The sequence below is a fragment of the Sus scrofa genome, chromosome 16, assembly GCF_000003025.6.
Source record: "Sus scrofa isolate TJ Tabasco breed Duroc chromosome 16, Sscrofa11.1, whole genome shotgun sequence".
Lineage (NCBI taxonomy): Eukaryota > Metazoa > Chordata > Mammalia > Artiodactyla > Suidae > Sus > Sus scrofa.
In genome coordinates, this window is record NC_010458.4 from 65,281,620 (window position 1) to 65,300,500 (window position 18,881).

Consider the following 18,881-nt stretch of genomic DNA (forward strand, 5'->3'; position numbering starts at 1 on the left):
AGTATTATTGTCTACATTTGCTATATTTCAGATCCCAAGTCTACCACTGTCTAGTCATGTCCTCGGACATGTTACATAATCTTCCTGAATCTCGGGTTTCTCATCTGTAATACAGGGACAACAGAACCACAAATGATAATCCAGTGAAAGCACATGACACATTTCTTGGCACAGAGAAATATTAGCTGATATTTTATTTATGTCACAATAAGCAATTAAGACTTGAGACCACAGGAAGTTCCCACTGTGGCTCAGTGGGTTAAGAACCCTACTAGCATCCATGAGGATGCGGGTTTGATCCCTGGCTTTGCTCAGGGATCCTTTAGGGTTAAGGATCTGGCATTGCTACAAGCTGCCACGTAAGCTGCAGATGCAGCTTGGCTCTGACACTGCTGTGGCTGTTGCATAGGTCTGCGGCTACGGCTCTGATTCATCCCCTAGCCTGGGAACTTCCACATGCCAAGGTGTAGCCCTAAAAAGAAAAAAAGAGAGAGAAAGAGAAAAAAGACTTGAGAACATAAAGTTTTCACTGATTCATGGTTCTTTTCCCTTTTTGACAAATGCACTGGCTGTTGTTATTTGACGAATCCATGGCTCTAACAAATATTTCTGTAAAGGTGAGCACTGCCCCTGGGTGTAAAACTGAAGAGGTGTAAGAGTACAGAACATCTTTCAGCCAAGGTGAGATTCTTGGCACAGGAAGAGCTCCAAGTGCGTGGTTGTAGAAGAATGAAGCTCAGTCACACATTAAGGACAGATTACAAAAGGTCCAGCCAAGGAGTAGGAACTTGGTTGCTCAGGCATTGGAGGCAAACAGGGTCTTTAAGCAGATGAGTGACATATCAGGTCCATTTTTAGGAAGCTGCTACAGGAGCACATTAGTAGCTGTTCACTTCCCTCACTGTAAACCCAACCTTGGTTCTTCAAGTTCAAGTGGAGTAAATTTGGGGCGATGGGGGTAGGGCAGAGAAACAGTGATCTCACCACTGTATGCCACCTCTCTAAAGCAGTTTGGCAATGTGCCTTAAGGGCCTTAAAACTATGTGTGCCCTTTTGCCCTGGAAATTCCACTTCTAGGAATCTGTCCTGAGGAAACCATGAAAAATGTGCACAAATATTTACAAACAAGAAAGCTCATTTTTAGCACTCTTTGTAGGAGTGAAAAGTTCAAAACCCTAAAGGTCAAAAAATAATTAACTGGTTAAGGGAATTAAGGTACAATGACTTAATATGCAGCCATTAAAGCCACATTATTGCCATGTGGAAAAACAGGTTATAAAAGAATCCATATTGTGCAGTACTGTTTTAAAGCACCTACACAGACACACACACACACACACACACACACACACACACACACACAAACACACATACTTGTCTTTTTATGTTATACATTCTAACAACTTCTTTCTGGCAAGTTATTCTAAGAAATTAATGAAGGCCGTAATAGTGATATATGTAAAAGTGTGTGTCTATATAAACCAACACATGTATACACAAAATAGTCTGGAAGGATACATTCTAAGATATTAATGGTGCTCACCATGGTGAAGGGATTATGGCAGATTATTTTATTTTCTTCTTTTTGCTTTTCCAAATATTCAGACCTTTCTAACGGGAGCATTTCTTGTATTTGTGATGATAATTTTTACATTTAAAAAATAATAATAAAGGTCAAGAAAGTCCATCCCCAATAATTATGCCCAACAGAATTTTGTAAAATTTTGAATCATACAGCAATTGTTTAATCATTAGAGGGAGAGAGGCTAACCATACTTTGAAAACCGTTATTCATCCTCCTTAGATTTCAGTATACCTTAAATTCAGTGTATCCTGAATTTGGTATATACTGAGTTGCCTCAGCCCTTCTGTTCAACCGCATTCTGAGTGATGTGGAGTTCAAGGAAGACTTAACCTATATGATTTGTCTCCTCAAATCACTCTGAGTCAATCCAGGATAAAGGATGTCTGCAAAAAAGAAGTCAGGACTAATTCAAGACCACACATGATAAAAGTGCTAAATCATAAGGGGGAGAGGTTGAGTTGTCCAGAGGTTCGGAGAAGAAGATAATTATGTATTTGGAGTGGTCGGGAAAATCTTCATACACAAAAGTGATAGGGTAGAAAAAAGAGAGAAGAGCAGCAACATCAAAGGCTTAATGGCAGGAACGATGGGGTGAGTTTCAAACAGTAAGAGATCAGCTTGGCTTACGCACTGAGTTCTCACTGAGGGATGAAGATAGTGAGGACAATTTAAGGATTCCTCTAAGTTCAGAAATTTGCACAATAATGTCTGTGTGCGAGAGCTCTGGGTCTAAGTATAAAAAGAGGTGAATGATTTTAAAATACCACATATAAACACGATGTTGATAACATAAGCATTAATCATCCAGAAAACACCTAACAGAATCAAGCAACACAAGGAGGAATACAGTTACCTCTTTTTAAACAACCCAAAAGCCAGGCTGAAAATATAGTTTTTGGAAAGGCAGGCTTTGTGAATCCCAAGGAAATGGTAGGGAAAGAAAGGGATGAAGGAAAGGGAAGTTCATGCTGACAAATGATGGGCAAGAAATTTGGTTGAAACTGTAAGTAGAGAAAATCTGCTTCAGTCCCCAAAGTGGAAGATCTGTAATGAGTGAAATTCATTATCTTAAACTTTTGGCTATGATGTGTAATTGTTAACCTTTGCTGCCTTGGCTCAGGGCTCCCTTCAGTAAAATATATTGTTTGCCATCAAAGCTGATGTGGATTAGGAGCTGAGTGTGTGCCCTCCCTTTTAGGTTATATTAATATACCAAAATCGATAACATGCCATAGCTTTCAGAAGTAGTAATAAAATACCCTAAAATATTCCCAGAATACGTCTATAAATTATTTGTTCAATGTACTTATGTTAAAAAGGTTGTCAGTTACAATGCTCTGGAAGACTCTAAAATTACAAGCCATCGTATTTGTATTTGATAAAGCTCTTGCTGTTTGGGGTCAGAGTGGGTTATGCTGTGGGGGAAAAAAATCATTATTTTCTCTAATAAATAAATTACTTGCCTATATTTCATGTATCACTCAGGCCAGCCAGTATTGAAGGTTTAAATAATAAATAACAAATAGCTCCATTCATTTATTAATAATGATGCATCACTTGTGTGTTGAGCATATGAATTTTCTTTCAGACTCTTGGAGTGAACAGTAGTCATCTGAAAAGACAAAAAAAATCATGCCTTCTGGGATCATTACCATTTTTCCAGGTTAAAAAAATGCCCTAGTGCTGATAGATCTTTTCCCTTGGCCAGTGCTTGATACAGAGGACTGTCCTGGGATAAAATTGCTGAAAGGCACAGAACCACTGAGTACAGCACCTTTAGCCTGAGATTTGCTCAAGGGCGCCCCTTACTATTAACTCCTATCAATGAAGCACCAAGACAGAGTTCTAGGGAAAAACACAGAGGGAGAAGAAGACAATCAGACCCACTCCAAAATCCTCACCTTTTATTTAGTAGAAGGAGAAAAGAGGTTAGCCAGGTCTGCCTGGGGCAGGTTACACTATCATTAGTCCCAGTTAATTAACTGACCCCACCGTTGTATCCGTCTCAGCCTCATTGTCACAAAGAGACCATCACATTACCAACGGCGTCTTTCCTTCCATTTGAAGCAGACAGAAGCAGGTCAGCCCAGGATACCCATTCCCACAAAAAGCCAGCTAAGAAATATATTACACTGCATGCCATCCCCCAAGGGATATCTGGACCAAGGAAATGGCTGGGAACAGCTGGACCTTGCAATGCGTTCCTGCTGGCACTAGGCCAGAGCAAGAGCAATCAGCCTTGCGGTGAATCCTCAAACAGATGGATCCCCTCTGTTTGTCCTTCCTTTCCCCACACACCTAGGGCAAGCAGGGGCTTGGCAGCAGCTCTGGGATATGTGCATGTATTTAAAAGGCCCTAAGTCTCAGAACTACTCTTTCATCATAAACTGCATACTTTCCCCTTACATGATTTAGTTCTAGGGCACAGGATCTTTCACCTCTGAAAACACATATGAAAAATCTTGCCTGCTCCAGTGACCTAGCTAATTGGGTCCTAGACCGTTGGGTGGAAGAACCAAATTTTTCTTACTCTTTGGGATCGGATGCTGATTCCTTTTGCCCTAGGTAAGTCTCTTCTCATTCTTTGGTCTCTTCTTTATGTGACCCTCACCACCACACAGCAACACAAGGCAGGACACAGCAGGCTGCCACACCATCATCCTTGTTTAAAGAACAGGGTCAGCTCCTTGCTGTGAACAGATTTTCCTCTGTCGAAACAGGTTCATGTTTATCTTTCAAGTTCCAGCCACAAACCTGGGATCACCAACATGTGCTGCACAGCTGCTGCAGTGCCTGATTTATGAACGAATCTGCATATAATTGTGTTGGTTCTTTTTTCTCCTGGTCAATTTTTTTTCTTTAAATAAAATGGCTTAGTCCAGGCTACATAAAGCCCCAATTCTAAAGCCATATAATTTTATGGACAAGGGGTGGGGGGAGGAGGAGGGGGAGTTCTTTTGTATGGCACCTGAACTCATTAAAATCCTAAATTCCATAATTTTACACTACCATGTGCCACAACAGAACAGCCTAATTGCTTACCGTCTTTATGAGAACCGCAAATGGAGCAGGAAAACCAGTGAACAGGTGGGAAGGCCACACCAGAGCTTGGGTCCAAACTCTGTCAAGAGGCAATGACCAGATTAGATTTGGAGGACTTCAGATTGCAAGTGACTTCATGCTCTACAAAGGCCTGAAGGTTGCCAAGAGTCAGTGGTGGTACCAGCTAGGTGTCCAAAGGAAGGTTTCCGAAATTAGATATCTCCTGACGGTGACAACATAGTAGGGATTTCTTAAGATAAGGCACTAAGGAATTAAGTAAGAATAGACGGCTAACAATCTTACCTCTATCTACATATTAACAGGTGCCTCAACACAAATAAAGTTGGAGCTTATAAATCACCATTAAAAAAAAAAAGTGATTTGTCCCTCAAGAGGTCAAGTTTCTTTCCTGGCCCCTTATGACCACATCGGTGATTCCGGAGTCACAGATATGAAAACTCTTTAACACCTGTTCTATAGGGAATAAAAAAAATTAATTAACCAGAATGAATGGATTTTTCAGCATTTGGGTAGATTACTTTGTTTTCCTCACAAAGGAAACTAGCCTCTCTGAAGAGGGTATTATAATTTGTTGATTGTAGGAAGGGGCCCAGAAATGTGCAGTTAGGAAGAAGGTTTCAGCATATTTTTTTCCTTACCTGCTAATTGATAGCAAAGATGAGGCCAATCAAGCCTTATCTCCTGGACCCCGTTCTCAAGGCTACATAACCAACATGCTCATTTCCTTCACATAAAATGAAGGAAAAGCTCAACATATTTCCAAAATTTAACACTTCATTCAAGCCTCAAGAAGCCTCATCCCTGAAAATTAGGGGTGCCAGTGTTAAGAGTATCAGCCTAGATAATCATGAAACATGAGAAGACCTAGCGGCTACGATCCAGAAATCTACTAAGAAAGAGGTTGGAAGAGATCAAAGGATCAGAGAAGTCGGCAAGTTGGTAATAGGCTGGCCATGGAAGCCACAGACACAAAGTCTAATATGAAGAAAGCATTAATGTTAAATGAAGGGATGGATGGACAGATAGACGGGTGGACAGATGGATGGATGGGATACAGTGAGAGACAGTGACTTACAAAGAAAACGATTGATGGGATTTGATCTCCAGAAGGAGTCCTAGAGGTGGGAGTGGTAAAGGGGTGGCTTGGACACTCTGCTAATGGTCACAATCAGAAGTTGCTGAGAATACTGCAAACGAATGATGTCTCTTAACTAAAGGACAGCGATATTTTACCAGAGATCTAGCAAGGCCTTAAATCACCACCAAGCTCTTGTTCCCCAAGTGAACTTACAGACAGCACTCCTGAGTCTGTCCAAAGCTTTGACCAGTCATGAGGATTTCCAGCAAGCACTGCCAACTTCTTCAGAAATGTGCCAAAAGATCTCCTCTCTGAACCAGAGGGACAGGATGTTTCTGCTTAATCTTCTGTGGAGGGCTGAGATCTCACATTGAGCACATGGTGTCTGGATTAGGAGCTCACTGAGACAGAGTAAGGCCAGATGGATGTGCAGGGTGCCAGGCACAGTCTATGGGGAACAGAGGGCTCTCATTTAGACCCAGTAATTAGAAAGTAGGTCTGATATTGGGAGAAAGGACACTGGGTGGGAAGTCCTGCCTGTAGCATTGCTAACTCCAAAATCAGGCCAAAAATACCAAGTAGGACAATGCTTTTCACCACCTCCCTGCCCCACTTTCTCTTCCTTTCCTTGTGCTCAGAATCTGTTTCCAGGCACCTTTCTTCATAAACTTCCCAGACAGTCCTCAGTACTGATCAGCTTACAACTATAAGTACTTAGGAATATTAAGTATTTTGCTTTCATTGCTTCAGCCAATCCTAATAACAACATGGTAAGGCAGATACTGTAATTATTCCCATTTAGCAGATAAGGAAACTGAGGCTTGGCAAAATTACATCATGTGATTTAAGGTAACCTTGCTGATGCTGAGGTTTCACATCTGGTGCTCTGCTTTCTTACTTGCCTCTTTGGTTTTAGGGATTTCTTCATATCTAAAAGACAAGGCTTTATCTCTGGCCTGCCAGGTTTCTATTCACCCAGCTAACAACTCACAGTTTGCCATGCTCTGCAGAATGGTAGTGAATATGAAAGTATTTTATAAGCCATAATGAAGCATATAAATATGAAGTCTTGTTTTATTCTGTGTATGTTGCACTCATCTGCGCTTCTACCTGCTTTCTGACTTATTCCTTTAACTTTTTCCTGGATTTAATCACCTAAAATTCAGATTCCCTAACTGCAGTAATGACCACACATCAGAAATACACCTGGATGCTCCTGGCCCTAGCCCTAGCTCCTTTCAAATTTGGAAATGACCTGAGGACATTTCTGTGCTAGACCCAGGGGCAAGATGCTGTCTTGCTGATAGAAATTTCTTTATAAAGCATCCTCTCTCCTCATATCCTATGGCCCCCTCCTTTGTCCCTGTGTCCCTCCCATTGAGTCCCACTACCCTTCAAAATCGTCTCATATGTATTCCTTTAGAGCTTAAAATTACCTTTCCTATCTCTCTCTACATCAACTACAAAAAAATTTCTATTGTGTCCAAGGAAAATAGCCACATAATCATAGTGAATCCTATTCGAGTATTTACTATATTCCTTACTCTGCACTAAGCTTCCAACATATATTATCTCACTTAAAACTCACAATATCTCTGGGGGATTTCTAGAATTGTTATCTCCATTTAATGGATGGCAGAACCGAGGTCAAGAATGTGCTTAAGATGACACGTGTGAAGAGGCAAAGCCAAGGTTTAAATCAGAGCTTAAGTGTGTTTCCAAAACTTTATGCTCTTAATTAGGATGCTAGTCTCCAAAATATGAGAGATAATGTTTTTTTTTTAATTCTCTGAAATGAATTAAGGCTTTCCAACTCTTTCAGATTCACCAGGACTCTCTTGTAATCTCCAACAGTGTTCTGACTCCCAAGCCAAGCGTATTCCCAGCAGGAAACTACACAAAGAACAGCCTATGCTTGTTTTCCATGTCTTCCAAGGTCCTGTGAAACAACAGTTGCCTGATCACCAGTCCGTGCAGGTTGGCATGCAGCTACTGTCAGAGATTATGGAACAAGAGGACAGCTCCGTACACCGAAAAGAAGGGAAGTGAATGCAAGTTGATCTTTCACTTAAAGGAGAACCATAGTGTCATTTGTTTGCTTGTTTTCACTCAGTGAGGCTCATCTGCTTTCTGGATATAGGAACCCCATACTTAGAAACCACTGTCTCCCATTCTAGGCTCCCGTGCCCATTTCAGTATTCCTTCTGCCCATCAGTGCAGTCCATCAGTGATGCAAAGTATTTTAATGAGCTTGCTCATTTTAAAGAAATGACATGTAGCATCTGCACTTAAGAGTGTTTGCTTCAGAGTTCCCGACATGGCTCAGTGGTTAATGAACCCAACTGGTATCCATGAGGACAGAGTTTCAATCCCTGGCCTCACTCAGTGGGTTAAGGATCCTGCATTGCTGTGGTTGTGGTGTAGGCCAGCAGCTACAGCTCCAATTCGCCCCCTAGCCTGGGTACTTCCATATGCAGTGGGAGAGGCCCTGAAAAGACGAAAAAAAGAGTGTTTGCTTCAATTCAATGGACACTTGGGTGGGTGTTCTGAAGTCAGACCTCCTAAGTTAAAATTACCACTTCATCAATTTTTTCAACCTCTCTAAGCCTTAGTTGTCATGAGTATCAAACAAAATAATGTAAGTAAGTTACTTAGCCCAGATTGACATTCACAGGTAGGTAAGAAGTACACTCAGATGCTAAATTAAAACAAAGAAAAATAGTAGGAATATATAAATCAGGCCAATGAGTAGAAGAGAGTGACCTTGGATGGCAAAGTTATACTTTAATTTTTCTGTCACATCCAAAGGAAAAAATACATATACAGAAGAGAAGACATAAAGGGGTATAAAGCTTGGCTCATCTTTTCCTAGCCCTTCTCAATGGTCCTGGGACTCAAGAGAGGGCCTGCGCAGAGAGGCTAGATCTCCATGTTAGCATCTTTGTCCCCTTGTCCCTGCAGGTCAACGCAAGTATAAGGCCTGCAGGCAAGGAGGGGATTGTCCCAGCCAGAGTCAACAGCCTGGTCCTCTTAACAGAAATTTCTCCCTCTTTGGAGAAAGGAGCTCCAGAAAGAAACAAATAAGCAAACGGAGGGAAGGACGGGGTGGGTGAGTTCATGGAATGTGCAAAATGTCCGAGTGAGCTTTCAATAGAAAACAAATCTGGAGCCCACATACCAGATATCACTGCCTTGAAGGTGACTTAGGACCACCACAAACGAGGAGAAAAATGCAAACCCAGACTGTATAACACAGTCTTCTACAGAGTCTAAGAATGTCTCTCCCATTGCTGTTTTGTCAGTGGCAGAAATCTTAGCATCGCCCTGTTTCAGGGCCCATGAAACCTCAGAGTGAGGAACAACTCGTTTCCTGGCTCTCTCTATTGCCATTCCTTCTAATTTAAAATTTATAATGAATGCGAACAATAATCAGTTTGTAAATACTGTTTTTAAGTTCACTAGAGCTTTGCCGAGATATTCCTCCTAGGTAACAAGTATGTGGCTCATTACTCTCTCATTAGCAAGATAGAAATAAAGATGAAAAAGGGGCGGGGGGAGAAAAGAAAAAAAAAAAAAAAAACCCTCTCCAAAGATATTGTTGGAGTCTAATTGCCTGCAAGGAATTCTTAATAATGTTTACTAATGCCTTTTCAGTCTTGCCAATTTTATAACGCTCATTCCAGATTCCAGGTGTGACGTCTGTGGTCCCTGCTGTGATCTTAGCTAGTGAATTCAGACACCTAGAATAGCAGCTTTGCAGAGTTTTTAGCCCCATCTTATGTCCCCAGAATGCAATCACAGCCACTGGGGCTTTAGAAAACGTCTGAAGCTCCGGCTAAAATGAAAGGTCTCACTGGACAAGGCCTGCCGTTTACCTAGACAAGACGTGGATCATGAAGGGCAAGGCCGAGAGAGTGGACCTTTTGCTAGACATTGCAGGTAGCTAAAAAGGGTTTTTTCCTTCATCTCCTGGAAACTCTGGTTGGGCAAATGATTCTCTTTGTCTGAAACACAGATTCTTGGATTTTAACCCTATTTGGTGTTCCGGAAATCCAAAAACAAATTGAGAATAATTTACAGGGTCTATATCAAATATAAGTTTCTTAAATCTCACCACTATTAAGGCAAAGAATGGCCAGAAGCCTCAGTAGGAACCTATAATAGTTTGGAGTGGGATGGTGTTAGGGGAAGCAAGAGTTGTTTGTTTTCCTTCTAAACAATTTATGAATTCTTTAGGAATGACATTTAGGAGATAACTCATTGACCACTGCCAGAGTGCCGCATGTGAAGAAACCAAGGCAGGGAATTTGTAAATCCACTGCAGGTTAGAAACCACAGCTATGAGAGGTTTGTCCTCACTATCAAGTCCCAGGCAATCCCTATTCTTCCCAAGCCACCTTCCTGCCTGCCTCTTTCTCCTGTCTGTCGTCTAAGCCATTGAAATGGGCTTCCTAAGTCCCTAGGGTCAAGGCTGATTTGTGAGGCTTTCGTTTCTTAAGTTCAATCTGAGAAGCCACTTTGAAATGGGCGTACTCCACTTCCTTGATGTTGGTAATCTAATCTCTTTCTCTCACAGTGTCACAGTGAGAAGAAGGAAAGGGGGAGATGTACCCTGGCCCCATCAAAATCCTTTGCAATTCTAGTGTTTAAAGGAGAACTTTTGGTATGGACTTGTTCATGTGAGTCTGCTGCTGATTCTATTGGGAAACCAAGTAGCAAACAGTGAACAAGTTCCCCCAACAGGGTTCCTAAAATAAGATTGAAAATATATAGACATAAGAAGCTGTAATTTCAAAACCACCAAGCCCAAATCAAGCACTATAGCCAGATCTGGGGTCCATTCCTTCAATATTTAAGCCAAAGCCTCCATCAGACATGCAAAATCTCCTTTTAGCCTGGGACAGTGGAAGAGGCTTTGACTAGGGTTCAAGGGTTCTGGGTTCTGCCATCAACTAGCTGTGTGACCTTAGGCAAGGAGCTTGGACTCTCTGAGATCCAGTTTTAAGTATCTATAAAATGAACATGTTTAACTTGAAGTGGGTGAATTTTCAACCCTGGCTCCACCACTGCCTAGCTGCGTAACTATAGGTACGTTGCTTCACCCAAGTGCATCAGTTTCCTGACTTTTGAAAGAGGGACAACCACACTATCTTCCTCATGGGGCTGTTGTGAGGATTAAAGGAAAAACAACACAGGTAAAAGGCCTAGAATGGTGTCTGCAGTGCAACAATCAATAGACATTGGGTGGGTCTAACAGCTGCAGGAAGGACAAAGCAGTTATCTAAGTTGACTCTGGGTAAAAGTCTCCTGATATCTTGGCCTTATTACTAAATCACTGCTCCAAGGACTCAGAAATCCTAATCCTTATCTCTGAGAAGAGGCATTTTTACCTGCTCCTCTTTCAAAAACAAAGTTTAACTTCCAGGTTCCCAGTCCACACTTGGCAAACACCAACTCTAGTCTAGCTGCCTTCGAATGCTTTCTGCATATTCCTCTCAGAGAGAAATCACTAGTTCTAAGCTGGCTTTTACAATTCATTAGCTGTACGGCCTGGATTAAATCATTCAGCTTTGATCAATTTCTTTTTCTGGAAAAAATAATATAATCAAAGTAGAGTTTTCCTTGGCTCTTAGAGATAAGCAAGTGAGAATATAATAATAAAATACAACCACTATTTATTGAGCAAATACAATGCACCAAAGTCAATTAAATAATCTTCCCAACAATCCTAAAAGGCAAGATGTAAATAGCACTGTTACTTGCCAGTTGCTCAGATTAAAAACCTTGAAGTCGTTCTTCAATCTTTACACTTTTTTTTTTTTTGGCTGCACTTGCGGCATGCAGAAGTCCCTGGGCCAAGGATAAAACCCATGCCACAGCAGTAACCAGAGCCACAGCGCCAGATCCTCAACCCACTGAGCCACAAGAGAACTGCTTGAATCTTTACTCCTACGTTCTATACCCGTCCAGAAGCAAATCTTCTTGCTCTACCTTAAAGAATAGATCCAGGCCATTTCCACCAATTCTACCTCCATCACCCTAATCTCACAAATCTGCCTGATGGCCTTGACCCCAGTTTCTTCTGTTCTTTACCAGAAGACAAAGCAACACTTTTAAGAACATAAGTCAGGTCACATCTCTTCTCTGCTAAAAACTCTCCAACTGTGGAGTTCCCATTGTGGCTCAGCAGAAACAAGTCTGACTAGCATCCATGAAGATGCAGGTTCAATCCTTGGCCTCACTCAGTGGGTGAAGGATCTGGCCTTGCCCTGAGCTGTGCTGTAGGTCACATACGTGGCTCAGATCCTGCCTTGTGGTGGCTGTGGCTTAGGCCAGCAGCTACAGCTTCGATTTGACCCCTGGCCTGGAAAACTCCATATGCCTTGGATGCAGCCCCAAAAAAAGACAAAAAAAAAAAAAAAATACCTCTCCAACTGTTCGTCACACACTGAATAAAATCCTTTTTCAACCACCACTTACAGATTAGCCTCTGCTAACATTTGCAGGTCCAGGACAAGAATTCAAAGGAAGATGCTCATACCATGTTCTAATTTTTTTTTTAATTTTAAATCAAGGTAATGGTTTAAGAAATATTTTCTAGACTTGTGGCTGCCTGATGGAAGGGGGAGGGAGTGGGAGGGATCGGGAGCTTGGGCTTATCAGACACAGCTTAGAATAGATTTACAAGGAGATCCTGCTGAGTAGCATTGAGAACTTTGTCTAGATACTCATGTTGCAACAGAACAAAGGGTGGGAAAAAAAAATGTAATTGTAATGTATACATGTAAGGATAACTTGATCCCCTTGCTGTACAGTGGAAAAATAAAAAAAAAAAAGAAATATTTTCTGTGTACTTAATAAATAAATGAAATAGTGAGACCTAAAAATATGTGTAAATCTATAAATCTATTTTTAAATGATTAGAAGTAAAAATCTGTGATTTTTAAATATCTGAAAACTGATAAAATATCAAAAACTATTCATTTTCACTATTACTATGCATTTTGGGTGATTCCTTGATGGACAAGCTATGTTTGAGATGAATAAATAAATATGTAAATAATTTAAAAATCATTATCCATTCACTTCATAAATTTTTGCCTTAATTTCAGCAATATTAACAAATGTATTATTGTAATCAAGATTTTCATATAACTTGTGTTCTAGTAGCAGAAATGATTAAAAGGTAATTTTATTCAAAGTATATAATATTCGAATAAACTTTCATCAGACATTTTAATTAATATAAATATCAAATCAAAACAAAATTATTTTTATGTTTGCAAAAATTCTATTTTTTATTCTAAAATAGTCCAAATTATCTACTAAAATTAAAAGGGAAAAGGATATTTATATTAATGAATGTCAATATTTTAAATCAAATTATTTAAATAATGCTGCTATTTATTTACCTTTGAAATTTTAATTGTTTTATTAAATATTTTATAAAAATGAAATTATTTATAATCCTAGGCTGAAGGTTCATCTAGTTGCCAATATAAAGATTCAGTATCAGAGGTCTCATTGTGTCTCAGTGGGTTAAGGACCCAATATAGTCTCCATGAGGATGCGGGTTCAATCCCTGGCCTTGATCAGTGGGTTAAGAATCAGCTGCAGCATGGGTCACAGAAGCAGCTCCAAGCTGGTGTTGCCATGGCTGTGGCCTAGGCCTCAGCTGCAGCTCTGATTCAGCCCTTACCCTCAGAACTTCCATATGCTGCAGGTACAGCTGTTAAAAAAAAAAAAGAGAGATTCAGTATCACACTACATTTCACACTTTTTACCGCTAAATGTGTATAGAAATATATATACAAATTTAAACACAATATGATTTTTTTACATTGCAAATCGATCTTCAGCCACTATATGCAACTATATTCATAAGTACTTTTAGAAGCATATTTTAGAATAAGAAGAGAAGCAAGAAAATAGCTGTTTGACACTACTGAGAAATAATTTTGCATCTCATTATGCAAAAAATTTTTATATCTGAGATATCTTGGGGAAGAATTAGTCAAATCACCTTGTCTTTTATTTAAATACTTCGTTCACTCTAGATTCTAAATCCATGTCTGTTTCCAAGGTCAGCAACAGCACAACTTTCAATGAAACCTTTACAGTGTTTGGAGGCAGTGACCTTTCGTTTTGAGGACACACCAAGTGTTCCTCTGGGGCCTATATGGTCTGAGTTACACGGATCTGAGTTTAGGGTCTGACTTGCTCTGTGCTAACACTGCGCTGTGAGTCACGAGGAAGAGAGTGTTTGTTAGGAAGCTTTGCCTTCTGCGACTGTGGTGCTCAGGACCCTCTAATGCTCTCACCTGGGGGTCAGGACAATACCGGCCACAAGGTCCTACATGATCTGGCTGCTGGGCAGCTTTCCACACCATCTCCTGTCACTCTCTTCCTCAGTCATGCTGGTTCAATGCAGTTTTCCTTCCTGTAGTTCTTTGACTGCCACATCCATGGTGAGCACCGCAGAGGATACTCTGTCTCCTCCATGTGGCATGTCCTTCTGGATACTGGTGCAACTCACTCCCTCGGGAGCTTATGTCTCTGCTCCGATGTCACTTTATCAAAAAGGCCTCCCTGGCCACATAATCTAAAAGCAGTACTTTTATCACCTACTATTCCCTCGCCCTACTCTATTTTCCACTTCATAGTAATTATCTACCTGACATTAAACATATTTATATCTCTATTGCCTACTTTATCCAGACTAGAAAGTCCCACTTTTGTTTACAAATGAAGTAAAGTACATTTTCAATAAATGCTTGGAGTATGAGAGGCACTCAATAAACACTGGTGTCCTTTTTTCTTGCTTCTCTGTGTTCTATTTGCTTTGAGGGGGAGGGGATTTTTTTCCTTTTTTTTTCTTTTTTCTTTTTTTTTTCTTTTTACAGCTGCACCCACAATACATGGAAGTTCCCAAGCTAGGGGTCGAATTAGAGCTGCAGGTACTGGCCTACACCACAGCCACAGCAACTCAGGATCCAAGCCACATCTGCAACTTACACCACAACTCAGAGCAGTGCCAGATCCTTAACCCACTGAGCAAGGCCAGGGATCGAACCCACATCCTCATGGACACTAGTCAGATTCTCTAACCACGGAGCCATGACAGGAACTCCACGGCACAATATTTATTGATGTCTTATCATGCATCTTGCAATCTGCTGAGTGCATGGCACACTCAACTAAGTGCTTTGCAGGGGAAAATTAGATGGTCAGGGAAGAGGACAGATTTGGGCTCTGTGAGAAACAGGAGGCTGCCTTTCTGGTTCCAAAGATTCCATTAGGAAAAAAAAAAAAAATGTGTTCAGCATTCTTCCTTTACTGTCCAGAGCATAAGAACATTTTATAATCAGGAACCACTAAGTGGACCCTGGAGAGCTTCCATCCAATACCAGATTTCAGTGGTGGCTCTTCCTTCTAACTCTACTTGTGAGACAAACTATAGCGGTCAAAGGAGGAGGCCTGAATCCTGACTTCAATCCATGAGTTCTGTATCCCTGGGCAAATGACTTACCTTCTTGGAGTCTCCTTTTCCTTAATTATGGAATATGGAGGCTAATCCTTATTTCACAGTGTTGCAGTGAGGATTACATGAGATGAAAATCTATGAAAATGCTGGCATATAGTTGGAGCCTCAAAATTAATACTTCCTTTCCCTTTTCCATTTTTTGGAGAAGCAGTTGTAGTCTGATTTTCTTTTCTTTTCTTTCTGAAGCTAGAGCTTTACTGAATTCACCTACTCTTTCCACCTGTTTCCTTTGCAGAATCTCACTACCCACCCCCAAGCTCTCTCCAAACACATCTCCTAGCCCCCTGCCCATTCCCATGTGCCTTCATCTTTCTCCCACATTTAAAGCTTTGACTTCCCTACCCAGAGTAAGAATCTATATCGAGTGTCTTAGACCTATTTCAACTCAGGTAGCAAAATAAGAGGTTGATCCCTGCTTTACCCTGCAATAATCAGGCTCCCTCACTGGGACAAAGGACTTAGCCATCAGGTTTATAGTTTACCCATTTGGGAAGCGGATTATTGCTTCATAAAACTGTGCTACGTTATGTTGTCATTTAATTACACTGCTTAAATAAAAAAATAAATAAAGACTGCATTTTCAAGCACTACTTACTCTCTAGCACCACTCTTGGCTTTTTGGGTACCTTTAGGTTCTTCAGAAAGCTGACTCCTCCAGCACATTCCCTGGCTTCAAATATATTTGAGTGTGGAAGGTCATTCTATTGGCACACTTTCCTTTGCCAGGCACCTCTCCTAAAAGGGTAACTGGATCTCTATTTAAAATGCTATTTCAAATCCTCTGGAAAATTGGCAACATTTTCCTTCCCAAAAGTATTGTGTGCTTCATGCACCTTTGTAGATAGATAAATAGATAGATAGATAGATAGATAGATAGATAGACAGATAGATAGATAGGTAGATATAGATATAGATATCCATATTTCCCAGACATTCAATGTAAGAACTAAATTCTTCACATGCTACATGATTGCTCAAAAAGGCACCTATGGAAATTTTCCCTCCCTCATCATATGATAAATTACCAGTAGTTCCCCTTTAAAGATATATTCTTTGAGGTTAATTTACTTTGTCTACTGCAATGAAATTTCCCACATAAAATGTCTGAGGTAGGATGGAGTAGTTGTGAATACCAAAGAAACAAGATTTGCCTTGAGTTGATTACTGGTGGAAGTTGGCTGGTGGCATTCAGGAGCTTAATGTAATATTCCCCTCAGTTTTGTATAGGCTTGAAGTTTTTAAAAAGCTATTGCCCTGGAAGGGATAATAAGTTCCATTTCATTTACACTTTAGTATTCATTAGTTTATCAGGTCTGAGAGGATCCTTCAAGAGATAATGCCAATAAGGATGATGGGAAAGTGAAGATGAAAAGCTTTGTGCCCAGCTCCACAAGACTGCCCTGGTTCAGGGCAACTGTAGGTTATACCCCATGGAACAGCTGGTGAACTAGGGACCCATGAACTGAGTAGAACTTTGGAGGAGATGGAGGTCAAGAAAAGTTTGACCATCTGGGGACTTCAAGTTGATTGAAGGAGAGGTAGAGTCTCATCATCCTACTGAAAAGCCTCCTCGTTGTCTCATTGCTCTCAGAATAAACTTCCAAATCCCAGGTCTGCCTACAAGGCCTTGTGTGTCTGGTACCTTGCTCCCTAGACTCATCTTGTACTGCTTCCCCCTCACTCTCTTCCCTCCACCCACAAATGGCAGAAAATACACTAACATTTTAATAGCAGCTTTCTCGTCGAGGTCATACGTTTATGGGTAATTTCTATATTTCTTTTTGTTTGTCTTTTAGTTACTAAATTTTCTACAAAAAAACAAGATTATGTTTTTAATAATACTAATTTTTTAAAAGCCTTGAAAGTTGCATGAAGGGAAGTGGTTTAAAGAGGCAATTTTCTCAACAATGCAGGGGGCTTTAGAGAGGGCAAGTAGGACAAGGGCTAACTGTGAACCAGAGACACGGGGCTGCAGCAATGAAATGGTCCAGTCTGATAGTGACAGACGTCAGTCTTGGTGGCAGGCTTCACATCTCCCTGGAAGTATGGCAAGACTGAAAGAAAGATAACAGATAACATCTACTCTTCTGAAGAGCATGTGGAAACAAGGCGAGAAGCAGAGCAGAGGCATGGGAGGCAGGCAGACTGAAAGTACTTTTTGTTGTCTTTATTTGGTTTTGTTGCTTTTCTTTGCTTTTCACCTTGCTTTGGTTTTCTAGCTTGAAGACATTTCAACACGCTCACCAGTGAAGGCAGTGCTCAGCAAAAGCATTCCCCTTCTCTCTTTATGTCACATGTAGCTTTTCAGTCATGTTAGGGGATGATGTTAAGGTTAAAAGAACTATTTTAAAAATATCATGAGGCTTAAGGTTATCAGAAAAGGTCCATCTATTATCAGCAAATGATTTAAGTCTCACCGGCTCCCAGCCTGCTTTACTATTTGTTATTACTCTCACCCTAATTTCTTTCAGCCACTGGATCTCTATATTGATGCTAATCTGAAAACATGGTTCCCAGTGACCCCTGGAGCCTTTTCAGTCCAGCTTACAATGATATAATGAGTTAGGGGCTGGATAAATACATATTTTCAGAGAGCGTTTCCCCGTGGTCGTAAGGGTTGGAAAGGGTTATTTAATTACATCATAAAGAGGCTAAAGAAATCGATGCTTGGTATTTTCAGGGTACAGAATACTCAAAGAATTAGCTAACACAAATTCAACTTTCAGAGAGAGAAACTGAGCCACAGTGGGTAAAGGGTCTCTCCAACAGCCCCCACAAATAGATGCTGAGCCAGACTTGGGAACTCAGGTGTTCAGATTCTCAATCCAGTGCTCCTTCCACGGACAATCATTTTACTATTGGTGCTTTTGGCCAAGACAAACATCTCTTTCCTAACCCTCCAGAATCCCAAACGCCCTTGGAAAATGGGCTTGATGGAGTCTTTTTAAAATTAGTATTTATTATTATTATTTTTCATGGCCACACCCACAGCATATGGGAGTTCCCAGACCAAGGACTGAAACCAAGCCACAGATGCTAGCTACACTACAGCTTCAGCAACATCAGATCCTTTAACCCACTGCACCAGATGAGGGATCAAACCCATGCCTCCTCAGCAACCCAAGGAGTCTTAATCCACTGCACCACAGTGGGAACTCTAGCATTTATTATTTCTAAAGAAGTCTTTTTTCTTAAAAAGCTGCCTTGATAATGATGAACAAGGCCCTAAGAGAAATTTTCCAACACTGCCAGAACTAGAGATACACCTACGTTATCTATTTAGTCCTTATGTTATGTATCAATGAGAACTCTACACTTAACGCAGCAAAGTGGGAGTTAACATTGGTTAAGTACTGTTTTTAACAATCTATTGGCCAGCATAGCTGCTTCTACGTTTGTTTGGATCTTTTTCCACCATAGCTTTGGGTCACCTTAGAGCCAGATCTCATGTTCAGTGCAAACAGCTGGCTAAGGAATAGCCACCACATCTGCCCAAATGAATTGAGAAGGGTCTCCTTGCTGCAGGCAGTGGAAATCCTGCCTTAGGACACCTCCCCAGTTCCTTTACCTGGCTGCCTGGGGCTGTTTCTAGGATACCCACCCTCTCCACC

General features: G+C 40.8%; 1 long non-coding RNA gene across 1 annotated transcript in view; it reads right to left on the reverse strand.

The window, feature by feature from the left end:
• Nucleotides 1,279-18,881, reverse strand: part of LOC110257284 — a 214,572-nt gene continuing 196,969 nt past the window's right edge. Inside the window, exons 4-5 of the long non-coding RNA XR_002339697.1 lie at nucleotides 4,628-4,706; nucleotides 1,279-3,197 (exon numbers count right to left, since the gene is read on the reverse strand). This is a non-coding gene — a long non-coding RNA (uncharacterized LOC110257284). The remainder of the gene's footprint in view (nucleotides 3,198-4,627; nucleotides 4,707-18,881) is intronic.